Raw genomic sequence first — 14,678 nt, 5'->3', positions numbered from 1 at the left:
TCCTCTTCCTTCACTGTAAACTGAAATTTCACCTAGTGATGAACCCAGATGAACAACATCATCAGTTCAAGATGGTCTTTGCCCTCCCTTGTGTCTTTTTTTTTTTTTTTTTTTCCTCAAAGAAGTCCCCACTGCTCTCTGTTGGCTACCACCACAGATAATGCATTTTTTTTTGGAAGCCTAAATGGGGCATTTCAGATTAAAAATAATAATAATAATAAACAGTGGTACAAGATACACAAGTCCCAAATATAAAAGGAGAAACAACATGAAAATAGAGTATTATCATTCTGTCCCCTAACACTAAACCTAGTTAAATAGCCAATGAAATGAGCGCAATTTTAATGAAGCAAGTACTTTCCACAGACTGTACAATGTAGCCCTGGAGCACTGCAGCAGCTAAAAGTTTAGGTAATGTGAAAAACTGATAGTACAAATTCATTGAAAAAAGCACATTCACTGTGCTACTACTGTACAGATACATCAGCTAGCTTAGAAAACTGCTAAGCACTGCCCTGGTGGAAGCTGTGAGGGTGCACTGGGAGAAGCACCACAGCATCCTTCTATGCTCCTGTGCTCCTTTCTCAGACGCCTGACCCCTGGATACCTCTGTAAGTTAGAACCGATGATCTGGCACATCAACGCCTTTCTTACACATCCATTTTCTGGCAACAACACTGTAAACTGAAAACTAACTTATTCATTCCCTTTCTCCTGGTGTGACATGAATCAGTCCAAGGGGGCTTTGGAAAACCTCATGGAACAAGTAAGCACTGCTTGTCTGTGGGCAGCTCCAAAGAAAATCTAATGCTCCATGGTATCACTGTGCATATTTTAACAGCAGCAAATTTCACCATCTACTCTGCCTTCTAAAGAACTATTTATTTTATTTTTTTTTTTCCCCCACAGAATTTCAGCAGTACAAGACAGTCCCTCTCATGCTGTAATGGCCTTTGGTATATATGACCCATTAGGCAATCATAACTTGGGGTATTTAGTAGCAAAAGGTACTTTGATAAAAAATACATGTGGTAAGTGTACGGGAATTAAAATTCAGTTATCTCAGTTTAGCCCACACTTCTGCTCTACTGCATGTCATCCAGAGTCCCTGTTTTCCTGATGTCTATTTCACTGGTGACCAGAACTTTAGAGAAATCACATGAAAGAAATTACACTGAACTGAGTGGCCTGGAAGCGATGTGCTTCCCTCTGTATGCTGAGACAGAACAGAATCGGAGCTTTCATTTCACCTGATCAAATGCTGCTCTCTGTCCTTCTACAAAGCATCTGTTTGTCCAAAGCACAAAGCATTTTCTGGGCTGTTTTACGAAACAGAGTTGCTGGGGATCCTGGACATAAGCTGCCTCCCAGTGGTGCAGAATACAGAAAGCAACGTGCAGATGGATTTACCCTGGAAGAAGGCTTCACACTACTGAGGTGCCAGCTTCCCGCTCAGCTCCCACCTGATGCTCTCCTGCAGTGGCACTGGTGTTCACATGAGGACCAGACCCGAGCCAGGCTGAGCAAACCCCTCACACACCCCAGAATATATATACGGAGGGCACTTGGCCCTCAGCACCAGCTGTTTGGCTTTGGAGATCTATTTCTGCTCTGCCATGCAACTTGGTAGTATAGATGTAGGCCGCACGGGTTCATCTTGCTTAGCTGAAAGAAAGATCAGTCTGTGTTTGTCTTATCCTTTTGAGAAGGCTAGCAGTTACTCTTAGCTTAGCATAGAGCCTATTCTTGTCTCCTATACTGTATTTAACCATGAAGGAGATTACACTACAAGCCTTTTCCTTTTTTTTGTGCAAGGGCAAATTTTGACCCAGAAAATACACTGGGCAAAGCTGTATTAGACTAGCTGCAGGCTCTAAAACAGAAAAAAAAATAGATATCCAAGCATGCAAAATACATACCGAATTGGAAAGGTAAATTGTCATAGTGGGTGTCACAGTAAGACCTGCGTCTCCAGGAGCAGCAGGGCTCACCCAGGCTACTTTGAGCCAAGGATGGCAATGAGGATAAGCACAGCAAAACAGGGAATCAGCCTAACAGCCAGTCCTTCTGGGTGATGCAAATAGATGTGGGGAAAGAGAAAGAGACACTTAGTGAAATAAGTACTCCCATAAGGAACAAGACTAACCAGGGTACTTGGCTGTGTCAACTAAAGCTGCACCCTGAAGCCAACATGGGCCACACCAAGCTTACCACAACAATTTATTACGATGTTTGTGTGGAAGTTGTATAGATGGTAACTGATGTGAGTTCTTTTTTTTGCTGCAACATTGACAGCAAGAAGATGAGCATCTGACTGGTGGCCCAGAGGAGGCCCCAGAAAAGAACTCAGACCATGAGAAGAAAGCCCATCGTTTCTGTATTCAAGAAATTAGCTAGTGTTAATGCATGTGAAGTGACTGCTATGAAGTCCTGTGCTACAGAAGTACATAAGAGATTAAACACCCTCCCCTCTTGAGGCAGCAAGCAAATTGTGAGTGATTTGCAAGTGAGTAATTGCAAATTGATCTATGTGAAGACTTTGTGCCTTGCCTGGCCCTAGGTAAGACAGGTAGCTCTGCAGTCCTCCACTCAGCTTCCCTGCCTACCTGACAGGGGGTAGTGGTAAAAGGGTCTTCTTCTCAGACTCTTCTCCTTTCCCTCTCTGAATCTCTTTTTCCATTTGCCAGGCTGGAAAACTCACCTCTAGCCAGGAATGAGAAAAATGTTTCCTGAAGTAAGCAAGTTGTCAAGAAACACCCAGTGGCTAGCCTGTCTCTGCTACTTCTCTGAATCTTCCCTCAAGCATCCACCTCCCTGAAGGGCAGGGCAATGTTTTTTTGCCTAAAGCCAAAATTTTTAAAACAAACGTTTCTAAAAACAAAATGCAACTCACAAACAAATGAAGTTAGATTCCAAGGAGGGGCTTACAAAGCAAAAAGCAGGTTTAAAACACAGCTACAAACACATCTTTTTTGTAGCAAAAGGATTACTAGTACTACAGAAGAAAATCCATGGCCTGGAGACTTGAACTACACTTGTCTGTCTCCCACAGATGTTTTCACTGTCCTGCTCTCTATGCTCATTGTTCCTGAGGTACTTTCATTCCTATCTAATGAATTAATTGCTTCCAATTAATTGACAGCAGCTTCGTACTGTATTACCAAAGGATTACAAATTAAATTTTAATTATGGTTCATTGTGCAGGAGAAATCGAGTATAAACATCATCACACTCCATTATAAAGTAAGTACACTAGACATTTTTCAGAACAGATGCACAGTGTCCAAATTACAGTCAATTCTGATATATTGTAAACAAGCTAAAACTCATTTATTAAACTGAATGTATCACACCTCCCACACATAAATGCATGAGACAAATGTTTAAAGCTTCACATTTTCACAGATGGTAGCGAGAAGAAAACACTGCTATAAGACAAGTATTTTATGCCTGGGGTCTTCAGCAGCCACTGGTGTTCCACTGAAATAAAGGCAAAATGCTCACTACGGTTTTTCCTGGGCCACAGTAGCAGTAAAGCCACATAATCGTCAACCAACATCATGCAGAGCTTGATCCCTGGGCTGCCAGGTGCCTACCTCCAAGATGTGCAAATACGTGTTTGAAAACAAGTTTAGCAGTTCTTCAGAGCAGAAAGTAGTCCTTGCAGTAAGGGCATCGGAGCTTGAAAAAATAGACTGGGAGAAGAGGGGTTAGAGAATGGGACCGTACTGATCGAATCTGAAAAAGAGTATCTCCATCAACTTGGTGCCTAGGAGAGGATGGCTCTGTTTGCTTTAAATGTTCTGTGAAACTTCATCTGCTCTGGGAGAGCAAACAGGATATTTTTGGAGGCAGTGGGAGGAAGAAGGATAAAGCACAGACACATATTTCCAGAGCAACTTCTTCTTTTTTTCTGACTTAAAAGGTTGACTTCAAAACATCTGATTGTCAACCCAGCCAGTGAATTCAGAATTTGTTACATAAACTAGGCCAGATCCTTAACCGCTAAAATTTTACATAGCTCCACTGCTTTGCTAAAACAAAATCTTTGAAGCTGAGATCTAAAACAATAGGCAGTGAATTCTTCCAGATTATGAAATGTATTCATGTTCGCGTTTGTCCTGGGATTACAAACCAGTTGTGTCCCTCACTGATCTGAAACCACCAGAAGTTGACTGCTAATACAACTGCAGCTGACACGAGGCTACACAGCAAATTCCAGCCACAATTATGTTATCTGGATCGTTTATTATAGTGTTTTCATTTAAATAACATTCTAATATTCAGTAAAATAGTGCTAATAGGTAAAACGAGGGATACCACGTGAGAAAGCATAATGCAAGCATCATTATAGCCAAGAAAGCCCAAGGTCCCGATGCAGTACTAATGGCTAACAACATCCCTGTGAATGCACACAGAGGAATTCCTATCCCCACTGTGAGGACAGAGTTACTCCTAAGTATGGAGGCATTTTTGTACCTCGTGTATTTTCTGAATGCTGTTTTGGGTCCTGAAGCTCTGATGAAAAACACCAGAAAGAAGGACAAACAAGGGAACCACTAGATAATCAGAGGAGCGTAAATCCTGCCTTATAATGAGAGACTTAAGAGTCTCTGTCCATCTGATCAAAGTGAAGATTAAGAGGGGACTTGATTACACCCTGCAAGTACCTACATGGGAGACCGTTGATAGTAGGGAGCTTTTTAATCTAGCCAAAAAGCAAGTAACAACATTAAATGGTGGAAAGATTAAGTTAAATAACACAAAGTAGAAACAAAGTATATATGTCCAACTATTAAAATAATTAACTTTTGAAATGCCCTGACTTTAAAAGTATATGAATTATATACAGTGTAAACCAGTAGAATTTATGACAGTAAAAAGAGATGTTTACCATATGCCTCTATTCTAAATCCTACTTTTTTTCTTTACTTTTTTTTTTTACTTTTTTTTTTTTAAGAAAAGTATTATACAAAAAGCTTCCTGACTTTTTGGTATAAGCAAACGAAAATCAGCAACATGCTCATTTCATTTATATTGCTGTAATGTTTTAGTTAATCCTCTGTGTTTGTATTATATACATGTAGCTAAAACTTAATCTACTGTCCTGTATCCTAGTCCTGTGCAGCAAATCCTTGAAACTCAGAAATGTGTTTCTGAAGAGTTGGACTTGATGATCCTTAAGGGTCCCTTCCAACTCAGGATATTCTATGATTCTATGATTCTATGAATACAGAGGCACACATTGCTAGTGATACTGGAAAACCGCCTTTCAAGAGCATCAGGCTTTCTGCATGTTTTACAAAACAAGCAGAACTATTTACATGCTCTCCATGAACTACTACAGGTTAGTTAAGTTAGAGGTTGGGCCACTAACTGGAGTGCATGGTATTGTCAGCGATCTTCATGGAATATTGACACTGACACGTATAGAGGCATGTCAGAAAGAAATACAAATACACATCACAATCAGATGATTGCTGGCAATTTTTCCAGCTACACTGCTGCTGTAACTTTAAATGTATTCCTTGTAAGCTCTCACATGGGACCTGCGGTGTAGCACAAGATGCTGCTTTATGCACACTGCAGGCGCTTCCCTGTCATTTAGCAGTCTGCTGACAAAAACAAAGCGATACTTCTTATACAGCAACATGCAGCAAAAGACATGGTTTATAAAAAGGAAGCCATAATATGTGGTGATAAACAGTATGTAAATTGCAAATGCGAGGACAGATACCGAACTAATTCAAGGTTTTGAATGTTTAATATGTTGCATAACACATGCACACGTGTATGTGGGGGTGTCAGACGGAGAGGAGATGATTTATCCTGTCAAGCTTTCAAATGTTTCCTTCTTTGGATATTTATAACAAGATGTCACTCTTTGGGGTCAGGTTACTGATGGCTTATTTAGCTAATATGTTAGGACTGTGGGGAAAACATTTGATGCACTACGTTCAGTCCAGTGCCTGATAGGAGCTGTATGAAGTGAATGAATGAACTGGTGACTGGATGAATGAAATAGGCAGGTTTTCTTTAGTATGAATTTGTTAACAAATAGAAGAATTTGGACAGAACTGCCACACACAGTGTACCCCAAGGAATTTACAATATTATCTCTGTTGCACTACAAAGTGCTTTCAAAATACCTTTCCATTTTCATTTTCTCATGTCCATGTTTCTCATGTTTTTTCACTTGTCATCTCTTTTAAAGGGAAGGGCAAGACTACAATAAAAGGCTAGTAAATAGTCAGACAGAAGTACACTCATAAACTTACTGGTAGGACTCCAGTATGTTTATGCAACATTAAACAATCTTTCATCTCTCTATTTCTCACATAACACTTTAGTAATTCATAATCTTGCTTCCTTTTTTTGTGTAACATTGGTAGATTTTGCATTATATTCTTTCCTATGGGCTTAGCAGCATAGTAAGAATAAGAAAATATTCATTCACCAATGAATATTTAGTTTACAAGTTTGATAAGAAGGCTCTGTACCTACTGCAACTCTTTAATAATGTATATCAGAGTAAACACTATTCTTTTGAGTCCCACGTTGGAAAGATTTGCAAACTATGAATTAGACATAGGAGAATTTCTGATGGATAAATAAACACAGGGCAGTATTTTCAACCAATTTTCCCACTTCTAAGTCTATGTACATTAGTCACCTAAGGAGAAGCTTCACTTTTTTTCACTTTTTAGTTTTTTCCCCACTTTCTTGCTAAATTTCCTTTCAGCACCAAAGCATCTCCAGATTTCTAGAGGTCATCACTCATTACATTACAATCAGTTCATCTGTCTGGCAGATAATTTTTATCTTTCATGAGATTTCTTAGAGGAAATTTCAAAAACCATAAATTTTCTGTTCAAAGAATAGTAGAATGGGCACATTGGGAATGTAACCTCTAATGCACTTCAGTATGTATTTCATGTGGCTTAATACAAAAATGACAACGTTTGAAATATCTTATTATGATCTAACATTTAAGAAATGTACACAATCAGAACAATAGGAATATAATCATGATTGTGCTTTGCCAGATCAAACATCTGTCTGTCCCAATACTCTACCTCTGACAGATGCCCAAGGAAAGGATTAGAACAGGGAAACTCTATAGGTGATACTTCCCCATTATAGAGTCCCAGATCCCAGCCACCTGAGGCTCAAGGGATTTCTCAGCCAGACATTATATCATCATGTTTAAAACTCCATTTGTTTTCATCCTACCATTTGATGTTATTTGATAATCCCTAAATTTTATAGTATGAGAAACAGTGAAAAAATGTTCTTAGATCACTTTGTGTGTCCCCCGTGATTTTATAGACCTTTTCATAGGCCTTTGTCTACTTAATACCTTCTGATATGGAAGGTGTTCTTTGATCATCTTGTTTGCCCAGGTATGAACAGTGGCACACTGATTTTTTCCTTGTTCTAAACTCAGGTCTTTTTTCTCTTTTCTTAATAATCCTTACATTCCCTCCTTTGCCCTCTGCTCACAGTTGAACTGACGTTTTTATACGGGTGCCTATATTAACTCCAGGCCCTGTTTGCTGAGAAGCAATAGCTTGTCATCTGCTACATTGTCATCTAGTAACTTGGCGTTGTGAAATTCTTCTGTAATTCTTCACAATGAGTTTTCATTTATGCAACACTGAACAATGTAGTACCATAAAAACTTTGCCATTCCATTCCTTACCCTTAACCAGTACACTACTGCAAATTCTGAGCAGTACAGAGACCAGCACATATCCCTTTGACACATTACTAACACATTCCCTTCTTTCTTAAAATTGACTGTATATTTTTTCCTTGGCTTCCCGTCTTTTAATAAACTGTTAATTTCAATATATCTTCATTCCAATCCTGACTGAGAATCTTGAAAGCCTTAGATCAGAAACTTGTTGAAAGACTTAGAAATTCGAGTAAGCTATACCAATTGGATTTGTTAGTCCACACATTCAGTGATGCTGTGAGGACTCTAAAATATTTTTGTAAGGCATGGCATCCCCCTGCAGAAGGATACTTTTAGAGCCTTCTTTAATGGCGCCTATTTGCTTACAGTTCATTGATCCCATCACTTTGCCCAGTAGGGATACCAGACCTTTGCAGCTGGGCTTTTCCAGCTGTCCCCAAGTGCATTTTAAAGAGTAACTGCAAAAGTAGCCAAAAGTGTGCTTATATTGAAATTGTTAGTTCAATTTTCAAACTGAGCACCACAAAACTTTTTCAACTACAGCAACACAATTCTTCTCCAAAGCATGATTGTAAAATGGATAAAAATCCAGGACCTATATGCCTCAGTTCTCCAGAACCCTCATTAAGCTTTGAAAAGTGTTACTCTGCATTTTAATACTATTTGCAGTTTTTTCGAAGCATACTCCATCAGTGAATTTGCCAGTCTGTCTAGCACGATGTTAGAGATGAAATTGTATATACTTCTTCTGAAGGTGTATCTTTTGTACTGTTTCTACTACATCATATAGAAATGAATGATACACCCTCTTAAAGCCATTACCTATTTGTTAGTACCTCACCAATAGAGTTTTATTATTGACGAGCCAACTCGTGCCTAAACACCACCTTTCTGAACTGGCTGCCTTGTTTCACACTGGCAAACTGTTTCCAAGCCAGAAAGTAAGACAATCTCACATCTTCTGAAGATAGTTGAAGGAATGCCATTAAATACTGGATGCTAAAACAAATGGTCATAGACATGTTTTAGGACTCTCTGGAATCCAATAGAATGCTGAATTTTCAGTGAGTTTACTCACTTCTCTTTAGTAATGCAGCAAGCAGGAAAAAAATACTGTTCAAAATAAGACAGGAAAAAAATATGAAAACAAAACAAAACAAAACAAAATAAAACACAATTTAATTGAACAACAAATGCTCTCAGAAAGGAACAAGGTAATTTTCCATAACTATAAACAGCTTTAAAAGGTCTGAAGTAAACATCGTGATGGACAGAAATTCAAGGGATGAAGGAAGCAGAATTGTAAGTGAAACAAATCATCATTTGAGGAATTTGAGGATTACTTAATAATCCAAAAGGGACTGCCACCTCTGCAGTTGCTTACTGGCACGGGCACTGCCAGGATACATGATTCAAACATCCTCCTGGGGCTTTGTGCTACTGGCTGCAGTTTTCCTCAGATTTGCCTCCTCCACAAACCGCATTGCTGTCTCCTGCCCATGCTGCCCAGTGTTCAGCAAGACAGTCAGCTGCTGGGCACCAAGGGCATTTGACTTGTGATGAACTAATTTTAGTATTTTCTCTATCATACCTACTTCGCACTCACTATGGCACTACCTACTATGCAGCCTGCTAGGTTCTTCTTTCTCCCTACTCCCCTCCCTCCTGTTCCTGAAGCTCCAGGAGCATCTCGTGGCATACCATGTACTCCAGCAGTACACGGATGTATTCAGCCATTCCCCTTCAAAACACAAACACCTCTGTTAACGGGCCTGAGTATGTTTAAACTGGAAGTCCCTCTAGACACAGAAATGTGTGTGCCCTAAGAGACATGTTCTAGTGCGTATTCCCAAGGACAGCTCTGTACTCAGAAATGACTAAAGGAATAAACAGCAGTGGGTGCGAGACACCATAGGGTCAGTTGCCTCTGTAGGGCGAGCAGTGTAGAGATGAAACAGGGGAACATGACCAGGACTAACAACTGGTCTTTTCATTCAAAAATTCTGTGTAAAGCAGTACTTATCAGGGCCATTTCCAGTGCTTTTCCAAATACTCACAGGTAGCAAGAGGAAGATCCAAGCCTATACTAGAATGGCTAAATATACTGCTTCTACCAGCAGCAATGTCAGTCAACTGAGGAGTGGATGTGAATGACAGACTTCACTAGAGGGGAATGCAGGCCAAGGGATTTGGGGAAATGTCAAGTTAACTTACATCAACAGCAGAAGCTGTATGCAGAACAACAGGAATCATTTCACTTTTGCAAACAACATTGGTAAGACTAATCCCAGAATGCTGCATACAGTTCTGGAGTCCAAAGCATGTTGAAAAAAAAAAGAAGAATGTGTCAAAAAAAAAGAGGCTGGAGAAAAAATTTACAGTGCATTCTGAAACTTGCCTGTTTAGCAGAGCAGATTATAAATAGCACTGAGAGGTGACCTGGTCACAGAATAAATGTATCTTAAAACTTAAAAAAAAAAAAACACTGGATACAGAAAAATTCTTTAATCTATTACAGAAAGGTATAAAACAACCGGGAGTCAGAAGCTGAAAACAAACCAGAAAAGCAGCACAACTATTCTCAGAACAGCAGCAGCTTCCCTGTCTAGTGACATAGTTAGATCAAAAAGATTTTACATCTGCAGTTTTTTCTCCATGAGGTGGCAGGGTGCAGAGTGTATATATCCTAGTGCATTTACCAACACAGGACAGGAGCCTCTGGGGTAGTTTATCTGACCACTGTCAAACTCATTGATGTTCAAAACCAGATTTAGCGCCCCCCAATACATAGACAGTCAGAATAGATAAGGGGTAAATAATATCTTCCCAGCCAAAGCCTGGGAAACTGAGATGACTGAGAAGTAATTTCTTCCCTAAGAGCAGGCTGAGGGAGGGGTTTTGCCTGAATCACAGGCTGTAATATAATGAGAAGGCTGTGACTGCACACTTGTAGTCACTCAAGTGCCAGGTACATAAGAAGCAGGAAACTGGATACGCACTATTTTCTTCTAACATTTCATTAGTAAAAATGCAGCCTGACACTTAATCAATCTGTGTCTGTCTTCATTTACATGGAAAATACTTTTATCAGTGTAAATCCGACTTGTATCCATCCTGCCTTTCTACCCATCTATGATGGTTGACTCTGATGCACGAACAAACAAAGAACAGGTGCAAGAGAAGGTATTTCTCTGTGCTTGGTCCTATAATGCCTAAATGTAAAATACATTGTCAACAACTGCAAAGAATTATTATGGGGACCAAAAGTGCTCACTGGGCTTAAAGGATTATCAAACGATCAAAATAAAAGCAGTGTTCATGTTTCATTACATGCACATGAAATCACAGTTTCAATAGGCACAAAATAATGCTGCAGAGCAATGCTTCTACAGGTTTACATTAATTTACCGGAATAATGAAGGAAAACCTATCCTCTGTGGACTTCTGGGATTACCCAAAATTGCATTTATAAACAGTTGTTTTGCAGAATGAACTGCTGGGAGGACTTCTATTTAAAACTGAATCCCTGCTGAATCCCTGATTCCCTATAGTTTTGATCTCTATACCACCAGACAGAAGGGACTCAGGCATGTCTCCTGTTGGAGAGAGGAAGGGAAAAGAGATAAAAACAGTACACTGGCTGTTTGGTTGCCTCAAACATAACTCAGAATTGGCAAAGCATTAATGTAAAGAGTTTCCTTTCACATCAAGACTCTGGCTCTCAGTGAGAGGAATCAATTGTCCTGTTCCTCTGTAATCTCAGGATTCTACTAGGTCAATGTAATTCTTCTCATACCTACCCCAAAAAACTTTCAGTTCTGTTTGGTGGTTTATTACAGTGTTTTTTCCTTGAAGAAAGTAAAGAACATCTGAACTGACAAAATCGGTTGCCTTTAATTAAAAATACTGAAGGTTAATCTGGTAACAAATCTTATAAATCATCAATTTAATATACTTAGTGCAACTATTCATTAAATCAACACAGTCAGCTCCAATTAACATTTTAAAAAGTATACTTCGTGCAATATTCACAGAAACAGAATAGCTATTGGGAGGGCGACAAAAATTCAATGTCTGTATTTACTGTTGGCGAGGCTACTGCAAACTCAGATGTTCTCCAGGATATACTTAGAGCTGCTGCTAAGGTGCAGGCATATTTTTCAATGACACGGGAAAATAACAAGGCCAAAAATCAGAAACAATAGGCTCAATCATCAGCAGCCTGAAAAGGAAAATTCCCACCCCCTAAGGACTGGAATCATTTCATCTTTGCCTTGAGCATGCACTCAATCCACCAATAAACCCAAGACTGGTAACTGCCTCAGCTGTTACCTACCTTGTCACCTTCCCGAATAAAAGAGAGACAAAAGAGAGAGCTGTTGAGTCATGGTGCAGCTGCGAGGCGCAGCGTGAAACTAATCCCAGCTGAACTGCACAACTGTGAACGCTAACCAGCACACACCAAATTAGGTGGGAGAAACACTTGATTCCACCAAATGGATGGTGTAATTAGGTAACAGCAGTTAATTGGTACGTGATTTATGTAGATAAAAGCACTCAGACATGTCAGATGTAAACCTCACATTAAAGAACCATATGTATAGCCAGGTTGTGTCCTGATGAAATATCAAGAACTCTGGAATCATGAAAAATAATGTAATGCTTCATCTGATTCTCACCATTTTTATGCAGGAAACAAACGCTAGCACTCTGAATCACTTATTGCACCAGAGCCCTTAATAATATCAATACACATTGCTGTATGCATTACAGATTTTGTACTGCCTAACTGTTCTTCCTTTATCTACGTACATATCACATATCCAGGAAAGATTACCTTGTAATTTAGAGAGTATCTGGCACCTGACTTGCTAATCCAAAGCAGTTTACTTATGGACAGATTCAGTGTACTTTACTGACATCAGTACCAGGTCACAATGGGTTCTGCTGGTGCAAATGAGGTCATACGAGCGCTAATGCGTTCCTTGAGGAAATCTGTGTAACAAAATCTGACCTTAAATCCTATTTTACATGTTCAGAAGCTGCTATTCTCAGTAAAACAATATCTGGAATCTTTCTTTGGTAAGATTTCCGTGACATCCATTTCACAGATGTAATATTGCTAGGTATATGTGAAGGGAGGGATTAGCCTACAGAAAATATTTTGTTTTACCCTGTTTCTTAAACATTTAGAGTAAAGACAAAAAAAAAAAAAAAAAACTCATGAAGCAATATTTTATGCACTGCACTGAACCTCCGATCAAAACAGCAGTTTTTGACATATGTAGGAATACCTCATTTGTCACCTATTTACATACATGAAGATCCTGGTAAAACATATGGAAAACATCTACCCTTATCAAGTATGTATAAGTTAGACAACTGTGATTATTGGTAGAAGAAATCAACATCTGAAATGTACAGATGGCACTGTAAATATGTATATGGTTTATAGTGAATATATTATTTTGTGGGAATTCAATAATACCTTCTGTATATTTTTGTCTCTTCACTCAAAAGCTCATCAAAGATAGAAACAGCATATCTTTCACATGCTTTTTTAGATTATTTAGATATATTCTAGGAATGACAAAAGACATGAGGGGTAGCTTCAAAGCTATTGTTAGTTCTCAATTATAACTTATGTCTGGCAAGTAAATCAGGTCTAGTTAAAAGGCACGTTACAAATGTTTAGCTACAGTGCCCTCTAGCTGCCTTAATTTTAATTTCATAATTTTAATATAGTTTTCCATACACAAAAGAAAAAAGAAGAAGGAAAAAAAAAACCTGCTTGAACTACCAGCTTTATGCCAGTACAAAATGAATTTGCATCTCCACTGAGGAGACTACAGGCATCACTACTGGTGATCTATCTACCTGCTTTTCCTTTATCTTGATGACCCGATGTTGTCCCCCAAAACAATATTTGTCCAATCCAATGGACCAAATAGAATATAATAGAATAGTCCAGTGGGATGGGACCTTCAAAGGTCATTGAGTCCAACTGCCTAAGCACATCATGGCTAACCAAAAGTTAAAGCATATTATTGAGGGCATTATCCAGATGTCTCTTGAACAGACACGGGACATCAACCACTTCATTAGGAAGCCAGAGTTCCAGAGTTTGACCACCGTCACAGTAAAGAACAGTTTCCTCATATCTAGTCTGAACCTCCCTGAGTGTAGCTTTGTGCTGTTCCTCTGCATCTCATTATCGGTTACCAGGGAGCAAACACCGGCACCTCCCTCTTCACTTCCCCTCCTCAGGAAGCTGTAGAGCAACGAGGTCACCTCCGAGCTTCTTCTCCAGACTAGACAACTCAAGTGTCTTCAGCCTCTCTTCACAGCACAGGCCTTCCTGTGGCAGGGACACCTCCCACCAGGCCAGGTTGCCCAAAGCCCCATCCCGCCTGGCCTTGGACACTTCCAGAGATGGGGCATCCACAGCTTCTCTGGGCAACCTCTTCCAGAGCTTCACCACCCTCTGAGTGAATAATTTCTTCCTTATATCTAATTAAACCTACCCTCTTTTAGTTTAAAGCCATTAACCCTTATCCTGTCACTACACTCTGACCTACAGAGTCCTCCTCTACAGACTCCCTGGGGAGTCCCTCCCCAGCTTTCCTGCAGGCCCCCTTTTTAGGTACTGGGAGGCTGCTGTAAGGTGTCCCTGGAGCCTTCTCTTCTCCAGGCTGAACAACCCCAACTCCCCCAGCCTGTCCTCATAGGAGAGGTGCTCCAGCCCTCTGATGATACGTTTATGGAAAGGAAAGGTCATACTGAATCAGGAGGAAAACCTAGGAAAAAAATTACAAAGGCCCTAGAACCATTTTGAATTTCCTAACCCAGCTTACTGTGGTTTTTATTGTGCAAAACTTAAACATAAGTTTGTGGTATACAAAAAAATACCAAAAGAAGTATTTATTTATAGCCATTTTTACTCTCATTGTCAAGTGAAAAAGCAGCTGGAACCAGATGG

General features: G+C 39.6%; 1 protein-coding gene across 6 annotated transcripts in view; it reads right to left on the bottom strand.

Moving 5' to 3' along the window:
- Window positions 1-14,678, bottom strand: part of TMEM117 (transmembrane protein 117) — a 215,246-nt gene that overhangs the window by 148,856 nt on the left and 51,712 nt on the right. The gene's annotated exons all lie outside the window — the stretch shown is intronic.

Source organism: Oxyura jamaicensis, chromosome 1 (assembly GCF_011077185.1).
Source record: "Oxyura jamaicensis isolate SHBP4307 breed ruddy duck chromosome 1, BPBGC_Ojam_1.0, whole genome shotgun sequence".
NCBI lineage: Eukaryota > Metazoa > Chordata > Aves > Anseriformes > Anatidae > Oxyura > Oxyura jamaicensis.
This window is presented reverse-complemented; position numbering and strand designations above follow the sequence as displayed.